Here is a 26,971-nt window from a genome sequence, read left to right on the forward strand (position 1 = left end):
TCATCCATGCAACCTTTTATCCATTCATACATCCATCCACCCTTTCATCCTCCCATCCATCCATCCATCCTTCATCCATCCACCCTTTCATCCTCCCATCCATACATCCATCCTTCATCCATCCATCCATCCACCCTTTCATCCTCCCATCCATACATCCATCCGTCATCCATCCACCCTTTCATCCTTCCATCCATACATCGATCCTTTACCCATCCACCCTTTCATCCTTCCATCCATACATCCATCCTTCATCCATCCACTCTTTCATCCTCCCATCCATCATCCATCCACCCTTTCATCCATACACCCACCCTTTCATCCTTCCATCCACCCACCATTCATCCACCCACCTTTTCACACATCCATCCACCATTCATCCATGCAACCTTTTATCCATTCATACATCCATCCACCCTTTCATCTTCCCATCCATACATCCATCCTTCATCCATCCACTCTTTCATCCTCCCATCCATCATCCATCCACCCTTTCATCCATACATCCATCCACCCACCCTTTCATCCATCCATCTACCCATCATTCATCCCCCCACCTTTTCACACATCCATCCATACATCCTTCATCCGTCCACCCTTTAATCCTTCCATCCATACATCTATCCTTCACCAATCTATCCTTCATCCATCCACCCTTTCATCCTTCCATCCATACATCATTCATCATTCATCCATCCACCTTTTCATCCATCCATTCACCCATCATTCATCCACCCATCTTTTTACACATCCATCCATCCATCATTCATCCATCCACCCTTTCATCCATCCATCTCCTTCATCCGTCCACCCTTTCATTCTTCCATCCATACATCTATCCTTCACCAATCTAACCTTCATCCATCCACCCTTTCATCCTTTCTCCATACATCCATCATTCATCCATCCATTCACCCTTTCATTCATCCATCCACCCTTTCATTCATCCATCCACCCTTTCATCCACCCTTTCATCCACCCTTTCATCCATCCATTCACCCATCCATTCACCCATCCATTCACCCATCCTTTACCCATCCACCCTTCCTTTCATCCACCCATCATTCATCCACCCACCTTTTCACACATCCATCCATCATTCATTCATGCAACCTTTTATCCATTCATACATCCATCCACCCTTCCATCCTCTGTTCCATACATCCATCCTTCATCCATCCACCCTTTCATCCTCCGATCCATACATCCATCCTTCATCCCTCCACCCTTTCATCCTCCCATCCATACATCCATCCTTCATCCATCCACCCTTTCATCCTTCCATCCATACATCCATCCTTCATCCATCCACCCTTTCATCCTTCCATCCATACATCCTTTTTTTACCCATCCACCCTTTCATCCTTCCATCCATACATCCATCCTTTACCCATCCACCCTTTCATCCTTTCATCCATACACCCACCCTTTCATCCATCCATCTACCCATCATTCATCCCCCCACCTTTTCACACATCCACCCATACATCCTTCATCCGTCCACCCTTTAATCCTTCCATCCATACATCTATCCTTCACCAATCTATCCTTCATCCATCCACCCTTTCATCCTTCCATCCATACATCCATCATTCATCCATCCATCCACCCTTTCATTCATCCATCCACCCTTTCATTCATCCATTCAGTCATCATTCATCCACCCACCTTTTCACACATCCATCCATCCACACATCCATCATTCATCCGTCCACCCTTTCATCCACCCTTTCATCCATCCATTCACCCATCCATTCACCCACCAATTCACCCATCCTTTACCCATCCACCCTTCCTTTCATCCACCCATCATTCATCCACCCACCTTTTCACACATCCATCCATCATACATTCATGCAACCTTTTATCCATTCATACATCCATCCACCCTTCCATCCTCTGTTCCATACATCCATCCTTCATCCATCCACCCTTTCATCCTCCCATCCATCCTTCATCCCTCTACCCTTTCATCCTCCCATCCATACATCCATCCTTCATCCATCCACCCTTTCATCCTTCCATCCATACATCCATCCTTCATCCATCCACCCTTTCATCCTTCCATCCATACATCCATCCTTTACCCATCCACCCTTTCATCCTTCCATCCATACATCCATCCTTCATCCATCCACTCTTTCATCCTCCCATCCATCCACCCTTTCATCCATACACCCACCCTTTCATCCATCCATCTACCCATCATTCATCCCCCCACCTTTTCACACATCCACCCATACATCCTTCATCCGCCCACCCTTTAATCCTTCCATCCATACATCTATCCTTCACCAATCTATCCTTCATCCATCCACCCTTTCATCCTTCCAACCATACATCATTCATCATTCATCCATCCACCTTTTCATCCATCCATTCACCCATCATTCATCCACCCATCTTTTTACACATCTATCCATCCTTCATCCATCCACCCTTTCATCCATCCCCTTCATCCGTCCACCCTTTCATTCTTCCATCCATACATCTATCCTTCGCCAATCTAACCTTCATCCATCCACCCTTTCATCCTTCCATCCATACATCCATCATTCATCCATCCACCCTTTCATTCATCCATTCACTCATCATTCATCCACCCACCTTTTCACACATCCATCCATCCACACATCCATCATTCATCCATCCACCCTTTCATCCATCCATTCACCCATCCTTTACCCATCCACCCTTCTTTTCATCCATCCATCATTCATTCACCCACCTTTTCACACATCCATCTATCATTCATCCATGCAACCTTTTATCCATTCATACATCCATCCACCCTTTCATCCTCCCATCCATACATCCATCCTTCATCCATCCACCCTTTCATCCTCCCATCCATACATCCATCCTTCATCCATCCATCCATCCATCCACCCTTTCATCCTCCCATCCATACATCCATCCTTCATCCATCCACCCTTTCATCCTCCCATCCATACATCCATCCTTCATCCATCCACCCTTTCATCCATACATCCATACATCCACCCTTTCATCCATCCACCCATCATGCATCCCCCCACCTTTTCACACATCCATCCATGCATCATTCATCCATGCAACCTTTTATCCATCCATACATCCATCCACCCTTTCATCCTCCTATCCATCCATACATCCATCCTTCATCCATCCACCCTTTCATCCTCCCATCCATGCATACATCCATCCTTCATCCATCCACCCTTTCATCCTCCCATCCATAAATCCATCCTTCATCCATCCACCCTTTCATCCTCCCATCCATAAATCCATCCTTCATCCATCCACCCTTTCATCCTTCGATCCATACATCCATCATTCATCCATCCATCCACCCTTTCATCCATCCATTCACCCATCATTCATCCACCCATCTTTTTACAAATCCATCCATCCATCCATCCATCCATCCATTCATCCATCCATCCATCCATCCATCATTCATCCATCCACCCTTTCATCCATCCATCCTTCATCCATCCACCCTTTCATCCTTCCATCCATACAACCATCATTCATCCATCCACCCTTTCATCCATCCATTCACCCTTCACTCATCCACCCATCTTTTTACACATCCATCCATCATTCATCCATCCACCCTTTCATCCATCCACCCTTTCATCCATCCATCCATCCTTCATCCGTCCACCCTTTGATTCTTCCATCCATACATCTATCCTTCACCAATCTATCCATCATCCATCCACCCTTTCATCCTTCCATCCATACATCCATCATTCATCCATCCACCCTTTCATTCATCCATCCACTCATCATTCATCCACCCACCTTTTCACACATCCATCCATCCTTCAGCCTTTCATCCATCCATCCACCCATCATTCATCCACCCACCTTTTCTGTGCCACTCTCATGGGGGGGGGGGGGGGGATCAGTATCTCTCTGCGTCGTCGTCCTTCTTCTTTCCCGCTCATGGGAGGGCATCTCTGTGCCTCCCTGCTGGGGGGCGGGGGACGTGTCATCGGACCCACAGCCACCCTTTCATCCATCCATCCTTCATCCGTCCACCCTTTCATTCTTCCATCCATACATCTATCCTTCACAATCTATCCTTCATCCATCCACCCTTTCATCCATACATCCATCATTCATCCATCCTTTCATTTATCCATCCACTCATCATTCATCCACCCACCTTTTCACACATCCAGCCATCCTTCAGCCTTCATCCATCCATCCACCCATCATTCATCCACCCACCTTTTCTGTGCCACTCTCATGGGGGGAGGGGGTGGGGATCAGTATCTCTCTGCGTCTTCGTCCTTCTTCTTGCTCGCTCATGGGAGGGCATCTCTGTGCCTCCCTGCTCCCTGCTGGGGGGCGGGGGACGTGTCATGGGACCCACAGCTCAACATCGATTGAACTTAAGGGGCTAAACTACAGCCAACCCCTGTTTAGCCCGGCTGAAACAGCTTCAGGGACAAACACACAGTCACACCCAAATACTTGACCGGGTCTTTAAAAGACCCTTTACTTGTTAATGAGGCGTTGATGTTTTTCACACCTCGGTGTAAATTAGGCCTCCGCCATGAGCACCCTCGATCAGCCCAATGCCAGGAACTGCACTCTGCAGAATCTGCGACCCCCTTCCCAGGACTCCACGACCCCCCTGGGGTTGCGCCCCACAGATTGAAGACCGCTGCTCTATGGGCTTAGGGAGAAAAACCTCTAAACAACGTTATCGAGATTGTAAAACGTGCAGAATTAACAGGAAGATGTGCAAAAGCAGTAATAAATTAAAGTAAAACCAAGGAGGAAGAAACGAGTGTGGTGGCGAAAATAAGTAGCAGTAAAAATAAATTGGGAGGAAAATATAGAAGAAAAAGTCAAGAAAGGGATAGATATGAAGTCAAAAAAAGTGACAGAGAAGGGGAACAGCGCAAGTGTTACAGATGTGGAAGCATTAGACATTTGGCTAATGATTGGAAGTGTCCGGCAAAGAATGTAAAGTGCGGTAATTGTGGCTTAATAGGACCTTACTAATGAATCTGATGATTTTTCATTATTAGACCGTTGCCCGCCTCCATATGTTTCACCTACGGCCCCAACTGAGGATTCGGACGGAGAAGATCAAGGGGGTAGTCGTACTAGGCTAAGTGCTGGCGAAGCTGCGGAATTGCGTAGTTTTGCTCGAAAACTTAATCTTAAGACGATAACTATTTCAGAGATTGATGATCATATGCGTAAGTGGTCTGAGCAAGAACAGTTGTATTTTTTGAACCATTTCGGAGATGAAGTTGTAGAACGATTTAGAAAGTATTGAACTGATTTGGAGCCTAAGGATGTATCAGTTGGTCGTGAGAATATGCGTAAAGGTCTTTTTTGTTATTGCAGATGCGGATAGGTTTTTTCAACGGTTGGTCCAGCTACGGGATGAGGCGTCAAGATTACGGGAGGCGAAAAAGGTATCAGATGCGCCTGCGCCGGGATCGACGGAGAAATCCAAAGAGTGTCCTATCTTTGGAGCAGATAAGAGTTCTACAGTTCATGTTATGCCTATGCGTGAAGCTGCACCTTTATATGTCCCTCCTAAAGGGTAAGGTACAAACGATGACAAAACGTCTGTGGATGCAAAGGGTTATTTTATATATAATTGGGTTTACACACCGTGGAACAGAACAGATGTTATGGCACTTAAAGCTGCTTTGCCTGACCCCCGTAAGAATCCGGCAGCTTTCTATGAAGGAGTGTAGGGGGCTATTTCTTCGTGTGTTATGACGTTAGTTGATATTGACCTTTTCTTTGGGTTAATACTGCCTCCTGATATGTGGAGGGCGATTCGTAAGTTCGATGATCAAGCGATCCTGGGGGCGGATTGGAAAACTTTATCCCAAGCTGATTTAGATAGGGAACCCGCATGTAAGCCGTGTCAATTAATTTTAGATCTCCCGGCGGCTATTTTGAATAAGTTAAAAACGCTTGTTCCTCCTAAAAAGATTAATTGGACCATGTTAGCCTCTTGTAAGCAGAAGGCGGATGAGTCGGTTTCTGACTTCTTCTCACGTTTTGAGGAAGTATTTCATGATTACAGTGGGCAATTATTAACAGAGGACACGGGTAGGCATTTGTTCGTTATCAAGTATGTAGCAAATCTCCTACCGCAGATTGCAAAACGTTTAAAGACTAGTGAAAGTTCCTGGACCACGGCGACCCCTGCTTCTTTATTGACTAGGGCTCAGTATTATGAGCGACAGGAATTGGAGGCTAAAGAAAGTACTGATAAGAAAGCGAAGGAATTAAAGACAAAAGTGATGTTGTCTCAGGTTTATGCTACACAGCCAAGAGGGAATGATAGAGGTAGACATGGATCGTACGGTACGACTTCTGTTCGTACCGACATTTCTGAGGATCAGTGTGCATACTGTAAACAGTTTGGACATTGGGCCTCAGACTGTCCGGTGCTTCGAGAACAACGTAATCAGCGTCGCCAAGGAGGTGGAAGGACACGGAATAGTTATTCAGGTGTGAGGGGTGGAGCGAGTGATCATGGCAGGTTTGAAGCGAGGGGTCGTGGTCAGGCTGATTATAATACTTTTGATTGACGGAATCAGTATCAGATAGTGGAGGGTGAAATTGCTGAGTCTCAGGATTTTGTACATGCATAGGATTGCGTAGGATGGGGTGTGGAATCGGTTGAAGTACCAGTAGATCAAAGAGGTCCATATGTATCAGCGGGCGTTTTGGGTTCTACTGATCAGTTCCTGGTGGATACAGGAGCTACTCGTAGTGCTCTGTCTAAACACTTGGTTCCAAGGGCTCCCCTGTCTGGCGAAATGATTACATCAATAGGGTTCGATGGAACACCCTCTCTTAGCCCATTGTCAAAACCCCTTACATTTCACATTGACAGATTTCTTGCCCCGTGCCCGTTTTTATTGTCACCAAACACTCCAGACAATATTATGGGAATAGATATGCTTAAATATTTTCGAGCAACCATACGCTGCGCTCCTGAAGGAGTGCGGGTTATTTTGAATGCCAATTACCCAGATGTAGAGAGATTGTGCCCCATGCAAGAAATAGAGGCGTTAGCCTCTCTCCCACAAACGTTATGGGCTACTTCGGACACGGATGTGGGACAGATGATTATCCCTCCTATTCGAATCACTGTAAAGGAGGGAGCGTCTCTGCCTCGTGTGCCACAGTATAAAATCTCCAGGGAAGGTGAAGTTGCTCTAACGCATATTGTACATGTTTTGATTATTGCAGGCGTAGTAGAGGAAGTTCCCTATAACGTCTGTAACAGCCCTATTCTTCTGATTTTAAAGAAAGATACTGATGACAAAATCTATCGGTTTATTATTGACTTGAGAGAAATTAATAAGATAGTAGTGCCCCAATACCCGGTGGTGTCTGATATTACCACCCTACTTACTTTGATTCCGCCCACAGCCACTACCTTCACCGTCATAGATCTGAAGAACGCTTTCTTTTCCATTCCCATCCATCCTGATAGCCGATATCTGTTTGGCTTCACATTAAATAATAAATCGTATAGATTTTGTCGAGTTCCTCAAGGTTACACTGAAAGTCCCAGCATTTATAGCCAGGCTCTGAAAAGACAGCTTGATTCTTTCGATTTACAGTCTGGAGTGGCTCTCATTCAATATGTTGATGATATTTTACTTGCAGCAGACACGCAGGAACAATGTGAGGAGAGTAGTCTTGCTTTGCTTTCTTTTCTTGCCCACAATAATCACAAGGTTTCGAGGAAAAAGCTACAACATTGTAGACCAAAGGTGACCTACCTCAGTCATCTTTTGTCCAAGGAGGGACGTGCATTGACATCTGATCGAATCCAAGCAATTTTAGATACACCAGTCCCCCGCACTCAGAGAGATGTGCGCGCTTTTATAGGCCTAACGTCTTTTTGTAGGCAGTGGATAATGGGGTTTTCACACATTATAAAACCTTTGTTAGCATTATTGTCCAAATCTACACCGATTCCCCTTGAATGGACAGATGAATGTCAGAATGCTTTTGAACAATTGAGACAAGCCCTCTGTTCTGCACCAGTACTAGGTACACCAGATTATACGAAGATTTTTACATTATATGTACACGAGAAGGATGGGTGTGCATTGTCAGTCCTAGGGCAGACATACGGGGATAAACAGAGACCGTGTGCATATTTCTCGGCAGTACTTGACCCCGTAGCACGAGAATTACCTGGGTGTTTTCGAGCAGTCGCAGCAACAGCAGTGGCTATACGACAGAGTGAGGGAATAGTTTTGTCACATAAATTGCTGGTGTCAGTTCCCCACGCGGTAGATGCTCTGTTAAATCAAACAAAGACCCAGTACTTAACGAGTGCACGTTTAAAACAGGATATGAGCTAACGCTGTTGGCACCACATATCACACTAAAGAGATGTGCTACTCTGAACCCTGCTACTTTATTGCCATATCCAGTTGCTGAAGGCCAGGAGGAAGAACACCATGATTGTGTTTTCTTGACTGAAGAACAAACAAAGGGTCGCGTTGACTTACAGGATACGCCACTTCCAGATGTAGATGGGGAACTGTGGGTTGATGGATCGTGTTTAAGGTTGCCAGATGGTACAACTTCTGCAGCATATGCGATCACAACACTTAAGACAGTGGTAGAAGCAGCACGAATACCACAGAAATCGGCCCAAGCAGCGGAATTGATAGCCTTAACAAGAGCATGTGAATTAAGCGCTGGTTTATGTGTGAACATCTACACTGATAGCCGGTACGCCTTTGGAGTAGCGCATGATTTTGGCCTACTCTGGAGAGAGCGAGGGTTTTTGACTTCACACTGAGTGCAAATTATGCACGGAGAATTAGTGCGTGATCTCCTGAACGCGCTACTATGTCCAAAGAAGGTGGCGATAATTAAATGCAGTGCACATAAGAAAGTGACAGACGAAGTAGGACAAGGAAACGCTTTTGCAGACTGCATAGCGAGGGAAACTGCTATGTTACAAAATGCCTCGCCGATGTATGTAGTGAAATCGCAGGCTGAGCAATGGCATGATGCTAGAGAGGAGATACTAGACATTCAGAAATCAGCGTCTGAAGCAGAACTCGCAACCTGGGCAACGGAGGGAGTGTTGGATGATGAGGGTTGCTGGAGGAGCAAGGACATGGAGAGATGGAAATTGCCTGCAGCTTACTTGCAAGCAATGGTTCAAATGACACATGGATTGGCACATGTCGGAGCTCTCGCAATTACTAAATTACTTACGCGAGTTTGGGAGCATCCTGAGATTGCCAATCCGGCCAAAAGAGTAGTGCAGACTTGTCTGATATGCTTGCAGTACAATCCTGCCAAAGGGACGTATACTCCGAAAGGAGGGTTTGTTCCACCTACTGCACCATTCGAAGTACTACAAATGGATTATATCCAGCTTGAGCGTTGCAATAACCTTAAGTATGTCTTAGTGGTGGTGTGTGCTTTCAGTAAATGGATTGAGGCCTTCCCCACGAAGGATAATACAGCGCTGACAACAGCTAAGGTGCTGCTCAAAGAGTACTTCCCGCGCTATGGTGTTTGTAAATTTTTGTGGAGTGATAATGGTCCCCATTTTGTTGGGAAAATTGTGGAATACGTCATGAAGGGATTGGGAATTCAGCAAAAGTTTCATGCTGTATTCCATCCGCAGTCAGCAGGTCTGGTGGAAATGTATAACGCTACATTGAAACTGAAGCTAGCAAAGATCATGGCATCTACGCCTTTGAAATGGCAGGATGCTCTGCCTCTAGCATTGCTATCTATTAGATCAGTACCCCATTCCCGAACTGGCCTCACACCTTATGAAGTGGTGTTTGGGAGGCTTATGAATATATGGGGAGTTCCTAAGCCTCGGTTGTTACATGATGTGCCTTGTATAATGATGAACGATTATTTGGCACGATTAAAAAATGATTTACTTTCCATTCATCAACTGGTTCGAGAAGCGCTCCCCGACAATTCCATTGGAGAGGCTCATAATCTTCGTCCTGGCGACCATGTGATGATCCGGACTTTTGAGAGAACCAGCAGCTTGGAGCCGAGGTGGCGTGGCCCTGAGCAGGTGTTGCTGGCGACTCGAACGGCTGTGCGAGTCACGAACAGGAAGCAATGGGTGCATTCTACTCATTGTCGTCGTGTCTCGCCGGATCTGGTTAATCCCACTGTGCTGTCTGATTATCGAGACATCTTGGACGAAGAGAAGAGCCCAGCTGTTACGTCTACTGAATCGGAGGGAGCCTTCCCGGACCACACTGTTTCTGGTGGAGAGAGATATAATCTACGGCCAAGAAAAGCAGTTGTTTTGTGCGAGACTGGTTGAGTTACCGCTCCAGGTTTGTGAAACGGAAGCCGGGAATGTCAAGGGGGGGGTCAGTTCTGCCAAGTGTAGCGACACCCGTCTTGAATCTCGGAGAAGAAACCAACGGCTGCCTCGGAGCTCAGCACTCATATTTTTATTTTTTAGTTGCTTTCTTTTCGAGACATTTGTACTTTGAACTATGGCATCTTCTACGATGCGGAATAAGAGAATTCTTGGTGCAGTACTTTTCGTTATGACCATCGTGGTGATAGCGGTAATAGCTTGGGGGGTAGAACAACTGGTTCCGGCAAGAGAACATTTATTGCCCACTACCCCAATTCCATCTGAACATTTTCATTTCACTTTGCCCTATCATGAAGAATGACATAGACAGACTTATCTAAATAACAGTTTCATTCAAATTTTACATCACACCCATAATATGACGAACACTTCGAATTGTTGGGTATGTGGAATGTTGCCTGGACATCAAAAGAAAGGAGGCACTCCGCTTATTCCTCTCCCGTTCTCTCACAATGGTTCTTGTAATGCTTGGTACACTCTTCTGTTCACTTTGAGATGGCCGACAAAAGGTGGACTACTTTTTCGACTCAACAAAGTTTGTTACAATGATCGAGATGGTTACCAGCAAGCCGAAGGAACTAAATTTGAATGGGAAGAATATCGACCAGATAATGTATCGTCGCCTCGAATTTATACGAATCAGAGAAATGTAAACATGTCTAGTCTGCACGTGATCACAGTTATTGATACTAAAGCTGATTTATGTGTCCGAAATAAAGGTACAATCCCAGTAGGAAGAAGTGAATGTAATACTACTCTCACCTTTGACACTCCAAATGGTATCACCTTTGTGGCTTCACGAAATACTTACTTTATTTGTGGAAATAAAGGTTATCACCGTCTCCCTATAGGATGGTTAGGAACATGTTATATATCTTTTGTATTACCTCCTGTGTTTATTGCCCCGCCTATGTATCATAACGATTTTGTATTATACCATGATTTTATACTCAATAGAGTGAAGAGAACATTGGCAATTGATGAAATTGACCAAAAGGATACCTCTCTGCAGCAATATGTTGATTTTAATTTAGGCCTCTTTTCATTTGTTGGTGCTGCTCTAAATAGCAGAAAGATCAGACGGCTGACACGTGTTGTGGAAGCCGATGCTAACGATACAGTTTTTGCTTTGGGTAATTTGACTGAGGAACTTCAAATTACCAGAATTGTAACGCTCCAGAACCGAATGGTTCTAGACGTAGTGTTAGCTGATCGTGGGGGTGCATGCCGCATTATCGGAAGTAGTTGTTGCGTATATGTGCCTGATAATTCACCTTCTGTATACGATGCTATTTCTAAACTGCACAAAATAGCGGCTGAAATACACCCTGATAATGGTACTTGGACACTTTCGGGCTGGTTTTGGACATTACTCAGTACCTGGGGTTGGAAACTGTTGACAATTTTATGTATAATAATTGGGATACTCTTCTTTCTATGCCTATGTATTCAGTGCAGCCCTATGTTATGTTCTATGTGCATTTCTGCTTGTATTCCATCCAAACGAGCTATTGTCAAGAATGAGCAAATGATCAATAGAGAAATAATGAATATTATGACAATCAATATTGATGATGAATACCCTGATTATGTCCATTATGAGGTAGCTTCAGCTAAACGCTAAAAGGGTCGTCTGTCGTAATTTGACAGTGATCAGGTTAGCGTTAAGCTTTGCTACAAGAATTTTCCCTTATCTTGACCACGGTGTTCGAGGGCCATTTTGAGAACATTGGCGCCCATTTTACATGAACGCGCTGCCTCGTGGTCAGCATGCCCTTTTGTCCCTTTTCTGTACCACTGACCACCTAACTTGCCCAGCAACAGGCTATTTTTAGTACTGGTCAAGCTTGCACATGCGTAGTCAAACCTTCTATACTAGTGGACAGTCATTACTTAGGAATGTTCTCCAAAACTGACCAGTAGTGTTACAACTCCTCCCATAAGCTGGCTGTGTTCCAAAAATGAACTTATATGTACCTAAACTGAGCAAATGTGTTCCGCCTACTCTTTTTATTTCTGTTAAACTGTATAAAAGAGGTCTTGCACCGATGTTCGGTGTGATACTTCTTGCATTGCCGAAGGGTGCTGTAGGAATGTACCACCACCCCAGGGGGTCCTAATAAACTTGTCTTTTGCATTTCCAGTTTCCATGCCAACTTCTGTTTTATGGTGTAAGCGGTTTTGCGAGATATGTAGGTCTGGAGAACCCGATACCACACAGAGAACTAAAATTTGAGTTCAAAGACAGAAAAACTACCAGTAAACTATATGGGGCCGCAAAAGGACCTTCGGTATTAGGTTGGAAGGACCTAGGAAGATTAGGCATTACACTAAACCCTAACAGTGATGAGCCTGTGTCATTAACTCAAAAAGAAAAAACTGGATAAGGATATTGCAAGCAGGTTTGCCAAAGTTTTCAATGGTACCATCGGAAAACTTGAGGGATTTCAGCATAAAATAAAACGGAAAGAGGATGCAATACCATGTGTCAATAAGGTAAGAAACATACCTTCCAATTTAAGGGAGGAGGTCAAGACACAGTTGCAGATGTTACTCAAGGCAAACTTCATTGAGCCAACGGAGTCATCAGAATGGGTCGTGCCATTGGTGGTCACGCGCAAACCCAATGGCAAGATAAGATTATGCATTGACTTGCGTGACCTAAACAAAAACATCTTGGTAGACCAGTACCAACTACCAAAAATAAATGAAATGCTGTCTTTGACAAAACAGGGGAGGGGAATTCCTATCGCCCGACGCTCAAGACATCTAGATTTCTTGCAAGGTTTTAATGTCTGTTTTGTCCGAAGGACAAGAAGACTGTTCACTGTAGTAATCAAGACACCTGACGGAAACAAAGTGCTTTATATGAGATGCAGTTACTTTACACAGGGATTCATATTTTATTTTTAGGCACGGGGAGATTAAAAGATTTGCCCAGACTCACAGGATGTTGAACAGACACGGAGAACTGAACCTGGTTCTCCAGCTCCAAAGTCGGTCGCTCCGGCTGTTAGGCAGCATCGTCTCCATTGAATTTGAATATGAGTATGAATATGTTCAAATTGGCAGGTTCAATCACAAATTGCATAGCGCTGTCAGCTGAGAGGTTTTTGTCGGTCTCCACTTCCAGGCTCCACTTCTGGCTCTTTCAATCCTTAGAGCAAGAGGAAACAATTATGCAGCTTCTGCAGTCCGAGAACAGCCACAGCATTGGCGGGTAAGATCCTGGCAGACCCTGCTCTCACCTGGGTTCTCTGTTCACCCTTTTGATGCGCTGTCCTTGGGCCTCTCAGATACAGCCTCCAGCTCTTAGGTCACAACCCACTCACTCGCATTTGAGTCCAGGAGTGAAGTAATTCTTTGCACATTGCTTTACCTCTGCACTTATCTGGTGCCTGTACACCCCACCGGGCTCACCTGAAGCCCCTGCTCCTGCCCCTGGACATCTCATGGTACAACCAGGGTGTACATTAAAGCTCCGGCCAGTACTTCCATTTCCATGAGCCTCTCACATTTCACACGGTGCCTGCACTATGCCTTTATCTCTCCTCGTGGCTTATCTGGCCCTTTGACCCTTAATTTCAATTAAGTAATGTTACCAAAACCTTGCATTTAAAATTGTCAGGGACTTCACATGCTTTTCTGTGCAGCAGTAAGCGTGACTTTAGGGATGCACTGGGGCGCTAAACTAAGGGCGATCTCTTTAATTTAACACATGCCCAGGATCACACAAAGTGGTTAAGTGGTTGTGATTGGAGGCTCAGCGCCCTCATGTGGCAGCTGATAATAAAGCCACATTTCCATAAGAGCCTGGCGCATTGTGTGCCTACATAAGGCAGAAATGTACTTCAAATGTACTGGGAGGGGTAAATAAAGCAGCATGTACGGCAGGACAGTGTGTTTATGCAGTGTACAGAAACATGCTTCTTAAAAATAGATAGGAAAGTAAACTGCGTTGAGAAGGTAATGTAAGTGTTTCCAAAGAAAATTTGCCAATAGAACCCCGGATTCTCTTTCACAGCTACATCTTGCAATGAAGCTGAACATGAAATTACACCACAGATCCAATACTTTTACTCCCAGGCAGTCAGGAAGGACGTTTTTTCTGCTGGAAAGTAATCCTATGCAAAACAAATAAATACAACACAGGGAAAAGTTCCAGTTAGAAGCTGCTTAAAGCAGAAACAGCTAACTTTGCAAACCTCTCAGGAGAGGCAGCAGAAGCAATCGAATGTGTACTTATGCTGTGTGCCAGCCGGCATAAATTACAAACTTACCAACTATAGAACATCCTCTCCTTGCTACGTAACACCCTAACCACCTCAAGCTATGTCGACCACCCTTACCTTCTCCTGTTTGCAGTCTCAGAACTTGTCTTTTTTCTAATTCCCTGCTCACCCCATCTCCTTTCTCTTGCTGTGTCTAAAGTCTCTGCCATTGGTACAGTTTACCATTGTGGCCTAGTCTAACCCCATGCTGTATTTCTTACCCAATAAAAGCCCCCTTTTTTTTTGCTTTTTATATATATCCTTATACATCTCTAACCAACGTTGGCTCCCTTCCTTTGCTCTCAAACTACCAGGGAAAACCACTATTCCTCCACTTCCCTGCTGCCTTCCCTTCTTTCTGCCCTCTACCAACCTTCTAGTTCCCTGTGTTTCTCATCTCCCTTTTCTGTTAAATGCCAAACCATCTCTCTTCTTTAAAAATCAGCATAACCCTAGCTTTGTTGTATTCCCTACCCTGAAGCCAGAAGTGGTTCCTTCTTTAGGACCTCTCCCATATTTAGATGTTAACTAATGGGCCATCCGTGGTTCCCACTTTAACCCCCACCTAGGGGCATCGCTGCCTTCCTCTGCAACTCCTCCTTCCTCCTGCCCACCCTGTTACATCGCTGCCACCCTGTGTACCTCCTCCCTCAGGACATCACTGCATCCCTCCGTAACCCACCCTGCACCCCTCCCCCCCGATACGTCACTGGCTCTCCATGTAACCTCTTGATCGTCACTGACTCCCGCTGTAATGCTGATGTGAATGTTTGTAAATGTTGTTACCTCTGACATACATGTGATGGAGGGTTTTCCATGTTCTGGTGTCAGGGAGTGCTTAGCACATGTTACACCTGGAGGACTCTGACAGGTGCTTCATTTTAAAAATCTTGTGTACAGCGCACAGGTGCAACACTTGCCTCAGTGGTCTCTATTGACTTGTTCTCTGGCTGCTGTCCAGAGGGAGACACCTACGGCTTTGCGAAGTATTAATCACATACTGGGGATGGTATCAATTTTTGGAGGCTGAATACTGGGGCAGCCACCTCCATATTAACCGCATGACCAAGGTGACTGTCACATTAACTGTGAGTTCATTCTTGTTATCCTATTTTTCCATTCCTCCTTCTTCTTTTGCAAATGTCTGACTTTTTATGTTGTCTTTCTAACACCCAACTATGTCACCCTTTCTTTAAGTTGCCATTGATTTTGGACCCTATTCCATAACCTATCATTCCTTTCTGTCTATCTGCAGACTTGTGAGTTGGCTTTCCGGGACAAAATGATGGTTGAGCACATCCGGATAGCACAAAGTAAAAACTATTCATAAGTTGTTGTTTCTGGTCAAAATCCTCTGTGTCTGCGCCTATGTCCTTTCAAAACGCCCCTACAATTTGCTAGAGTACTCTCAACCCTCCCTCTGAAAAAATGGAGAAAGTTGTGAAAACAAACAAGTTAATTCTTCTGGCTTTCGTCATCAGGCCCCGCAGATCTTTTTTTTGCTAGATTTGTCCTGCCAGTCATATTATTCATGGTTCTCCCTGGATGTTTGCTTATACCACTGTGTACTTTATTAAAACATGCCAGTCTTGGTTCTAGCTGATTTGTGATAATCTTTTATAATCATTGTAAATATCTTGTACACAAATATATGTCATGTAAGTATGCAATATTGATTTACCAGTATAGCATACACCGGGTAAAATGTAATTTCTGATTCCTGTATGCTCCCTCTTTGTGGACATTGTTATCCCAATGCTTCAGCACTAGGATGCCTAAAATGCACTCTCTAAGATCAAACATACAATTTTGGCGGTCCGTTTAACTGATTTAGGAATTAGGTAAGACAAGTAGATTTCTTTGCAGGACAAGTAGTTTTCTGCACAATTTTGTCCACTGGACAAGTACATTTTTAAAAATATTCCACACCCCTGGACAAAAGGTATGAAGGTATTTTCAACAATAGTCTTAACTGCCGCATACCACCAGGTTTCTCTACACCCAGACAGTAGGTGCCTAACCAGCTTCATTTCACCGTTCGGATGTTATAGGTTCAAAAGAGTGCCTTTTGAACTAGCATCGGCAGCGGCACTATTTCAGAGACTCATGCATGAGGTATTTAAGGATGTCAAAAACATGCTCATCTTTCAAGATGACATCCTGGTAACAAACAAACAGGCATCTCCTCCTCTGGTAACAAACAAACAGGCATCTCCTCCTCTGCCCCTTGGACAGGCCTTACCTCCTCTGCACCCCTGGACAGGCTTCTCCTCCTATGTATCCCTGGACAGGCCTCGCCTCCTCTGCACCCCTGGAGAGGTCTCACATCCTCTGCAACCCTGGACAGGCCTCACATCCTCTGCAACCCTGGACAGGCCTCACCTCCTCTGCACTCCTCTGGACAGGCCTCTCCTGCTCTGCACCCCCTGGACAGGCCTCACCTCCTCTGCACCCCTGGACAGGCCTCACCTTCTCTGTACCCTGGGACAGGCCTCACCTCCTCTGCACCCCTGGACTGGCATTGCCTCCTCTGCACTCCTCTGGACAGGCCTCTCCTGCTTTGCAGCCCCTGGACAGGCCTTACCTCCTCTGCACCCCTGGACAGGCCTCACCTTCTCTGTACCCCGGGACAGGCCTCACCTCCTCTGCACGCACCGGGACAAACCTCAACTCTTCTGCACGCCCGGGACAGACCTCACCTCTTCTGCTCCCCCTGGACAAGCATCTCCTCTGCACCCCTCAGGACAGGCATCACCTCCTCTGCACCCCTGGACAAGCCACACCTCCTCTGCACCCCCGTGGAACAGGCCTCAACTCTTCTGCATCAGCTTCGCAGGTCTCATCACCTCTGCACCCCTGGACAGGCCTCACCACCTCTACTCCCCCTGGACAGGCCACTTCCTCTCCTCCCCCTGGGGATGCTTCACTTCCTCGGCACCTCTTGGACAGGTGTCACCTTCTTTGCAACCCTGAAAAGGACATACCTCACCTTCTTTGCACCCTTTGGCCAAGCCTCACCTCCGCTGTACCCCCCAGGACAGGCCTCACCTCCTCTGCACCCCGGACAGGCCTCACCTCCTATGCACCACTGGACAGGCCTCACATCCTCTGCATCCCTGGACAGGCCTCACCTCCTCTGCACCCCCGGACTGGCCTCGCCTCCTCTGCACTCCTCTGGACAAGCCTCTACTACTCTGCACCCCCTGGACAGGCCTCACCTCCTCTGTACCCCCAGGACAGGCCTCCTCTCTTCTGCACCCCTGGACAGGCTTCACCTCCTCTGCACCCATGGACTGGCCTTTCCTCCTCTGCCCCCTGGACAGGCCTCTTGGTGCTTCTCCCAGGAGCTCTCGGTGAAGGATCCTCATTAAGGACAGAGGAGCCCAGACTACATTGCACCCCATACAGCGCTTCTCACTCTGCCCTGAACTTTGCGGCGCTATGCACAGTCCCCCGAAGAGAGACACTGCTCCCCTGGATAGGCCTCACCTCTTCTGCACCACTGGACAGGCCTCACCTCCTCTTTACCCTGGAGAGGCTTCTCCTCCTCTGCCCCTTGGACAGGCCTTTCTTTCTCTGCACCCATGGACAGGCCTCTCCTCCTCTGCACCCCTGGCCATGCCTCGCCTCCTCTGCACCCCTGGACAGGCCTCATGTCCTCTGCACCCCTGGACAGGCCTTACCTTCTCTGCACTCCTCTGGACAGGCCTCTCCTCCTCTGCACCCCCTGGACAGGCCTCACCTCCTCTACACCCCTGTAGAGGTCTCACCTACTCTGCTCCCCTGGACAGGCCTCTCCTCCTCTGTACCCCTGGACAGGCCTTTCCTCCTCCTCCTCTGTACCCCTGGACAGGCCTTTCCTCCTCTGCACCCCTGGACAGGCCTCTCCTGCTCTGTACCCCTGGACAGGCCTTTCCTCCTCTGCACCCCAGGACAGGTCTCTCCTCCTCTGTACCTCTGGACAGGCCTCTCCTCCTCTGCACTCCTGGACAGATCTCTCCTCCTCTGCACCTCTGGACAGGCCTCACCTCCTCTGCCCCTGGACAGGCCTTTCCTCCTCTGCACCCCTGGACAGGCCTCTCCTCCTCTGTACCCCTGGACAGGCCTCTCCTCCTCTGCACCCCTGGACAGGCCTCTCCTCCTCTGCACCCCTGGACAGGCCTTTCCTCCTCTGCACCCCTGGACAGGCCTCTCCTCCTCTGCCCCTGGACAGGCATCTCCTCCTCTGCACCCCTGGACAGGCCTCTCCTCCTCTGTACCTCTGGACAGACCTCTCCTCCTCTGCACTCCTGGACAGGCCTCACCTCCTCTGCCCCTGGACAGGCCTTTCCTCCTCTGCACCCCTGGACAGGCCTCTCCTCCTCTGTACCCCTGGACAGGCCTTTCCTCCTCTGCACCCCTGGACAGGCCTCTCCTCCTCTGCACCCCTGGACAGGCCTCTCCTCCTCTGCCCCTGGACAGGCATCTCCTCCTCTGCACCCCTGGACAGGCCTCTCCTCCTCTGTACCTCTGGACAGGCCTCTCCTCCTCTGCACTCCTGGACAGGCCTCACCTCCTCTGCCCCTGGACAGGCCTTTCCTCCTCTGCACCCCTGGACAGGCCTCTCCTCCTCTGCACCCCTGGACAGGCCTCTCCTCCTCTGTACCCCTTGGACAGGCCTCTCCTCCTCTGCACCCCTTGGACAGGCCTCTCCTCCTCTGCCCCTGGACAGGCCTCTCCTCCTCTGCCCCTGGACAGGCCTCACCTCTTCTGCACCCCTCCACCCCTGGACAGGCCTCTCCTCCTCTGCACCCCTTGGACAGGCCTCTCCTCCTCTGCCCCTGGACAGGCCTCCCCTCCTCTGCCTCTCCCTTGGACAGGCCTCACCTCCTCTGCACCCCTGGACAGGCCTCTCCTCCTCTGCCCCTGGACAGGCCTCTCCTCCTCTGCACCCCTGGACAGGCCTCTCCTCCTCTGCCCCTGGACAGGCCTCACCTCCTCTGCCTCTCCCTTGGACAGGCCTCACCTCCTCTGCACCCCTGGACAGGCCTCTCCTCCTCTGCCCCTGGACAGGCCTCTCCTCCTCTGCACCCCTGGACAGGCCTCTCCTCCTCTGCCCCTGGACAGGCCTCACCTCTTCTGCACCCCTCCACCCCTGGAAAGGCTCTCCTCCTCTGCACCCCTTGGACAGGCCTCTCCTCCTCTGCACCCCTGGACAGGCCTCTCCTCCTCTGCCCCTGGACAGGCCTCTCCTCCTCTGCACCCCTGGACAGGCCTCTCCTCCTCTGCCCCTGGACAGGCCTCCCCTCCTCTGCCTCTCCCTTGGACAGGCCTCACCTCCTCTGTACCCTGGACAGGCCTCACCTCCTCTGCACCCCTGGACAGGCCTCTCCTCCTCTGCCCCTGGACAGGCCTCTCCTCCTCTGCCCCTGGACAGGCCTCTCCTCCTCTGCTCCCCACTCAGCATCGTCAGCAGGAATAGCTGAGCTCTCCTGACGTCACCATGAATGCCAGGGGGGGGGGGGGGGGGGGGGGGTCGGGGGGGAGAATCTGATCCATGGATTAATAAATTGCAGCCAAGAGAGTTGGCAGCTCTCCTACCTGAGCAGAAACGTGTCCAGGCTCTCTCCTCCTCCTGGGGGGGGCAGATCTGGGGTCTGAAGATGGAGGTAACTGCAGTGCAAACACAGACAGACAGGGCTCCTTCCTCCTCTGCTGCAGGCTGGACACACCGGGAGTGACAGGAAAAGATGTCTCTGCCGCCGCTGACCCGGAAGAGGAAACCCTTCTTCCTTTCATCCAACATGCAGCTCAGTAGGTTTCATCGGCAGATGAGGAGCGCCCTCTGGTGGCCGCTGACGAAACCGCCGCCTCCAGGCTCCAGCAGTGAATACATTTCACACAAACAAGTACAGGGCCTCACACTTGGCTGCTGTGAAAAAGTATTTATAGCTTCACTTCAGACAAGCATCTTCCAATCACTGATGTAGAGGACTAAAAAGTATTTACAGAAAGGTGACAACTGGAAGTGGCAGTCTGTATTTCAATGAATATATCTGTATTTCTATGAATATATGAGTATTTCAATGAATATATCAATCAATCAATCAATCAAAGACATTTATAGAGCGCACTACTTACCCGTAGGGTCTCAAGGCGCTTGGGGGGGGGGGGGGGGGCCGTTACTGCTCGAACAGCCAGGTCTTCAGCTTCTTCCTGAAGGAGAGGTGGTCTTGGGTCAGGCGCAGGTCGGTCGGGAGGGAGTTCCAGGTCTTGGCGGCCAGGTAGGAGAAGGACCTTCCTCCTGTTGTCGCTCTTCGGATGCGGGGGACGGCGGCGAGGGCGTGGCTGGCTGATCGGAGGTGGCGTTTCGGAGCGTAGAAGTTGATTCGGTTGTTGAGGTAGCTCGGGCCTTGATCGTGTAGGGCTTTGTGTGCGTGGGAGAGGAGACGGAAGGTGATTCTTTTGTTGACGGGAGCCAGTGCAGGTCTCTCAGATGTCCGGAGATGTGGCTGTTGCGTGGGATGTCGAGGATGAGTCTGGCTGAGGCGTTCTGGATCCGCTGGAGTCTCTTCTGGAGCTTGGCGGTGGTACCGGCGTAGAGGGCGTTGCCGTAGTCCAGACGGCTGGTGACGAGGGCCTGGGTGACGGTCTTCCTGGTCTCGGTGGGGATCCACCAGAAGATCTTCCGTAGCATGCTCAGGATGTTGAAGCACGACGAGGAGACGGCGTTGACTTGTTTGGTCATGGAGAGGGAGGAGTCCAGGATGAAGCCCAGGTTGCGTGCGTGGTCTGTCGGTTTGGGTGCGGTGCCCAGGGCAGGGGGCCACCAGGAGTCGTCCCAGGCGGAGGGCGAGGAGCCCAGGATGAGGACTTCCGTCTTGTCTGAGTTCAGTTTCAGGCGGCTGGTCGTCATCCACTCGGCTACATCTTTCATCCCTTCGTGCAGATTGGCTCTGGCGGCGGCGGGGTCGTTGGTCAGGGACAGGATTAGCTGGGTGTCGTCGGCGTAGGAGATGATGTTGAGGTTGTGTTGGCGTGCGATGGCCGCGAGGGGGCTAATGTAGACGTTGAAGAGGGTGGGGCTCAGAGAGGATCCTTGGGGGACGCCGCAGATGACTTCGGTGGCCTCTGACTTGTACGGTGGTAGGCGGACTCTCTGTGTTCTTCCGTCTGTATTTCAATGAATATAGCTGTATTTCAATGAACATATCTATATTTCAATGAATATATGAGTATTTTGGTCAGTTTTGCAATTAAACTGGACAGCTTATTTATTTTTTTAAATAATTTAAATAATTTATTTGCAGATTTTTCAAATCCACAGTGTGGCACACAGGAAAGTAAACAGAAGAAAATACCATGGACTTTTAAACACCGGATAAAATAAAATTTGACATAGGTCATGTGTCAAAGCGACAATTAAAGGAACAGTTTATTTCCAATTTTTCGGTGTCTGTGGCTTATTCCTTATATTTGATTCGGTTTTATATCCTCAAACAAGACTGAATTGTAGGCCCTAATTAGGTCTTTAGTTTCTTATTTAAGAGCACAACTGTCTCCTAAATTATTAAGATACCGGCCTCTTCCAGGCTTTGTTGTTTTCTTTACAGTAACCACCTCCCTCTCTCAACAAAGATTTACTGACAAAAAAAAGCAATTTATCTTTGAAACAATTCATTCCTAAGATACAGATATCAAGTATGAACCAGACATTTCTCACACAGTTTGCATTGTATCACGAAAATGAGTGGGTATTACTGGCCTGAAGAACAGGGGAGGGGCATTTCACTACTCTAAAATATTCTACTCCTTCACATAGGCCCCTATATCACAGTACGCTCATCATCAATACACCATTGATTGGTGAGTGCATCAACTCTTTGTAGCATTGTCATGCAAGCAACCTTGAGTGCCTCGACAGCGACATTAGTTCGGACGTGCATACACCAGAGCCCTCAAACCTCACTCATCACGAGTGACACTCACACATTTGGGGGTCGTGCTGAGGTCTCACTCAAACCTGGCCCTTTCTTCCAAACTATGGGGATAAACTAGAACTTCACACGTGACTATTGGGCATAGACCAGACCCTCTGTCCCACATTTTGTTGGCAAAACCTTTCTCATATTTCACCATGAGTACTGCACACAGTTCAGTAGATTGTTAAATTGAATGTCTATTTTAGTGAGACTTGGTTGTTAATTTTATCACTTTACATTTGTTCTGATCATATCTATAAATTCAGTAATGTCTCTTCCTTTGGAATTGTCAAAGTCAAATGTTAAGTGACACCACTCCCTGTGTCTTTTTTTAATACTCTATAACATCTTTATTTAGATATATAAAAACATATCTTTAAAAGTTTCTACCAGCACATTAATACAATCTTACAGCTTAAAAAGAGATTAAAAGATGAAAGAGAATAAAAACAGAATACAATGTGGCTTTCTTATCAGTGCTTACTGCAGCATGTCAATTTAAAGGTTAGCACTCCCAGACAATGCTGGTGGGGTTAGGACCACATTATTCTGCACAGTGGTCCAATTTGTCTAAAAGCCTGTAGGCATACTGAACGAATTTAGCCAATTTTATGTTTAAGACAGTGTTCTCTAAGGACAGAGCAGCAGTAATGGCATGTCTGCAAGTCCGAACTCCCAACCTGTTCCATTCCGGCCTGAGTAGGCGTCTGCGTTGGGACATGAAGAAGGGGCATATACAGAGCACGTGCAAAAAAGTTTCATTAGCTGACCCGCACCCTCTGCACGTTTGATCAGCCCTTTTTTGGCGCCATACAGGGAGATTTTGTAGGAAGCGCCAGTCTCCAAGTCTTAGGGCGATCAGGCACCGTTTTAGATGATAAGGGAATGTTATCGAAAGATAATTGGCGGGATAAAGTCGTTTATAGGAGTTGGCTACTGCCCAAGCATGGCTGCGTTTCGCAAGGAGAGCTTTGTCCATGATCAGGGATTTCAGTCTTATAGCTTTTTTTTAATACCTCAATTCTCTATTGATTTTTCATATACAATGAGCATATTACAGCGATGGAAGTTTATCGATTCAGCAGAGTCCAAGATACTGCGTTAACTAGAACTGGTGAGACGACATTGATAACAGGAAAAAAAATAAATAAGATAACCCGTCCAGATAGAGGTGATGTAACCCAGAAGATCCTGCAGATTATCAGGTAAGGAGGACAAGGGGAACACAAGGGAAAGGGACGTGGGAACAGGAGAGAATAGTCAGTGTGCCAGGCCCATCGTCACCACCATATGTGCTTTATAGACCCACTCCGGCATCCAGTGCCAGTGGTGTAGGAACTTGAAATAACTGAATTTCAACCTGACCACCTCGAGGAAACCTCCTTGGTCTTTCCAAAGGTCATGTCAGTCCTGCTCAGAGAGTGAGAGGCCCAGCCTCTGCTCCACAAACAGCATAAAGTGTGGGCAGTGGTGCTCGAAAAAAGGCTGTTCATAGCTGTAACATACAATCCCACCATAGTGTCCTAGTATCCTTTCCGCATCAGGATATAATGCAACATTGGTTCAGTGTTAGACCTGGCACCTTTGTCGTGAGTCGTCCTTCCATTTTTCTCTTTTGTCTCCTCTGTGTTTGCTGGTGTTAGATGCTCTAGGCGCTATGCCACTGCCATAAAGTGCCACAGCGCGAATGCTCCCTATTGTAAATTGACTGTATGAATTAGTATAATCCTAATTGACCCAAGGAACATGATAGTAAATTCGAATTTAGTATGCCTGAGCTCCGAATATTAACTCCTTGGACGCTCATGACGAGCTCAGCTCGTCATGATGTACACCTCCATACACTCATGACGAGCTGAGCTTGTCATGAACAATGGGGAATCTCAAGTTCCAGCACAGGAGGAAAATAACACTAGCATCGATGGTGTTAACGTAGGTAAATGGGGAGGGAGGTCCAGGTCTTCGCTGCCAGGTAGGAGAATGATCTTCCCCCGGTGGTGGTTCTGCGAATCCGTGGGAAGATGGCGAGGGCGAGGCTGGTGGAGCAAAGCTGGCGGGTGGGGGTGTAGAACAAGAGGCGGCCGTTGAGGTTTTCGGGGCCCATGTTGTGGAGCGCTTTGTGTTCATGGGTGAGAAGTCTGAACGTGATTCTTTTGTTGACGGGGAGCCAGTGGAGGTTCCTCAGGTGGGTGGATGTGTGGCTGTGGCAAGGGATGTTGAGGATGAGTCATGCGGAGGCGTTCTGTATGCGCTGGAGACGATTCTGAAGTTTGGCGGTGGTTCCTGCGTATAGGGCGTTCCCGTAGTCCAGCCGGCTTGTGACGAGGGCCTGGGTGACTGCTCTTCTGGTTTCTGTGGGGATCCATCGAAAGATCTTTCGAAGCATGCGCAGGGTGTTGAAGCATGAGGATGAGACGGCGTTGACTTGTTTGGTCAGGAGTCCAGGATGAATCCCAGGTTGCGTGCGTGGTCCGTGGGTGTCGGTGTGGTGCCCAGCGCCGAGGGCCACCAGGAGTCATCCCAGGCAGATGGGGATTGTCCAAGGGTGAGGACCTCCATCTTGTCCGAGTTGAGCTTAAGACGGCTGAGCTTCATCCATTCTGCTACGTTTTTCATACCTTCCTGAAGGTTGGTTTTGGCGGTGTCTGGGTCCTTGGTGAGGGAGAGTATCAGCTGGGTGTAGTCGGCGTAGGAAATTATGTTGATGTTGTGTTTTCGTGCGATGGTGGCGAGGGGGTCATGTAGATGTTGAAGAACGTTGGACTGAGTGAGGATCCTTGAGGCACGCCGCAGATGACTCTCTGGGTTCTGCCAGAGAGGAACGAAGTGACCCATTCCAGGGCCTTTCCTTGGATTCCAGTGTCGTCGATTAGGGTGCGGTGGCAGACGGTGTCAAAGGCCGCTGAGAGGTCTAGGAGGATGTGGGCGGCTGTTTCTCCGTTGTCCATCACGGTTTTGATGTTGTCAGTGGCTGCGATTAGGGCGGTCTCGGTACTGTGGTTGGGTCGAAATCCAGACTGGGTGGGGTCGAGTGAGTTGTTTGCCTCGAGGAAAGCAGTCAGCTGTTTGTTGATGGTCTTCTCGATGACTTTAGCCAGGAAGGGGAGAAGAGAGATGGGGCGGAAGTTCTTGAGGTTTCCAGCTCTCAGGTAAGGTTGCTGACTTGAAGGAGCTGTTTATGACGTTCCGCAGGTGGGGTGCGAAGGTGGTGTCGGCTTTGTTGAAGATGTGATGGAGCATGGGTCGGAGGGGGAGCCGGAGTGGATGGTATTCATGACGTGGATGGTGTCTTCACTGCTGATGGGGGTCCAAGAGCTGATGGTGGTGGTGGGGGTCGCTGGTTTTGTGTCCGGAGGTGGAGTTTGGGGTCCGAAGCTGTTGTGTATATCTGCGATCTTGCGGTGGAAGAACGTGGCGAGGGAGTTGCAGAGGTCTTGCGAAGAGGTGATGTCGTTGTTGCTGGCGTTGGGGTTGGAGAAATCTTTGACGATGCTGAAGAGTTCCTTGCTGTTATGGGTGTTGTTGTCCAGTCACTCTTTGAACGTTGTCCTCTTGGTGGCCCTGATCTGCTGATGGTATTCGTGGGTGGCGTTTTTGAGGGTTGTCATGTTTTCTGTTGTTCGTTTGTGGCGCCAGGTCTTCTCGAGTGTACGGCAGGATCTCTTTGCGGTTTTGAGGGCGTCTGTGATCCATGAGGGTTTTCCGGTGGCGGTCTTGCTGTGGGGGGTCTTCAGTGGGGCGAGGTCGTTGGCGCAGCTGGTGATCCACTGTGCAAGGTTGTTGGTGTCGGCTGGTGGATTCTGGCTCAGTGATGTGGTAAGCTGGTCTGTGGTGATTTTGCTCCAGCATCTGCGGGGAATCTGATGCGTGAGGTGGTGAGATGTAGTCTTCTTGAATGTGAAGTGTGTGCAGCTGTGGTCGGTCCAGTGTAGTCCGGTTGAGTGGCTGAAGGTGACGTGGTTACTGGCGGAGAAGATGGCGTCAAGAGTGTTGGGAGCGAGGTGGGTGGGGGTGTCCACCAGTTGCTTGAGTCCAAGGTTGTCGAGCATGGTGGTGGTGGTGCTGTTGTTGCTTTTCTCCAGGTGAAAGTTCAGGTCTCCTAGGAGGATGTATTCTGGTGAGCCTAGGGCGTGCGGGCTGATGAGGTTGGCGATGGTTTAGCTGAATTGTGTACGCGGGCCAGGGGGTCTGTAGATGAGCGTTCCTCTGAGGGTGGTCTGGGGGTCGGTGTGGATCTGGAAGTGTAGGTGTTCGGCAGTGGAGAGGGTGTCTTCAGCGTTGGTCGTGATGCTGATGGTGTTTCTGTAGATGATGGCGATCCCTCCTCCTGTTTTGTTGACGCAGTCCTTCCGGGTGAT

The sequence above is a fragment of the Lissotriton vulgaris genome, unplaced genomic scaffold, assembly GCF_964263255.1.
Source record: "Lissotriton vulgaris unplaced genomic scaffold, aLisVul1.2 SCAFFOLD_1492, whole genome shotgun sequence".
NCBI lineage: Eukaryota > Metazoa > Chordata > Amphibia > Caudata > Salamandridae > Lissotriton > Lissotriton vulgaris.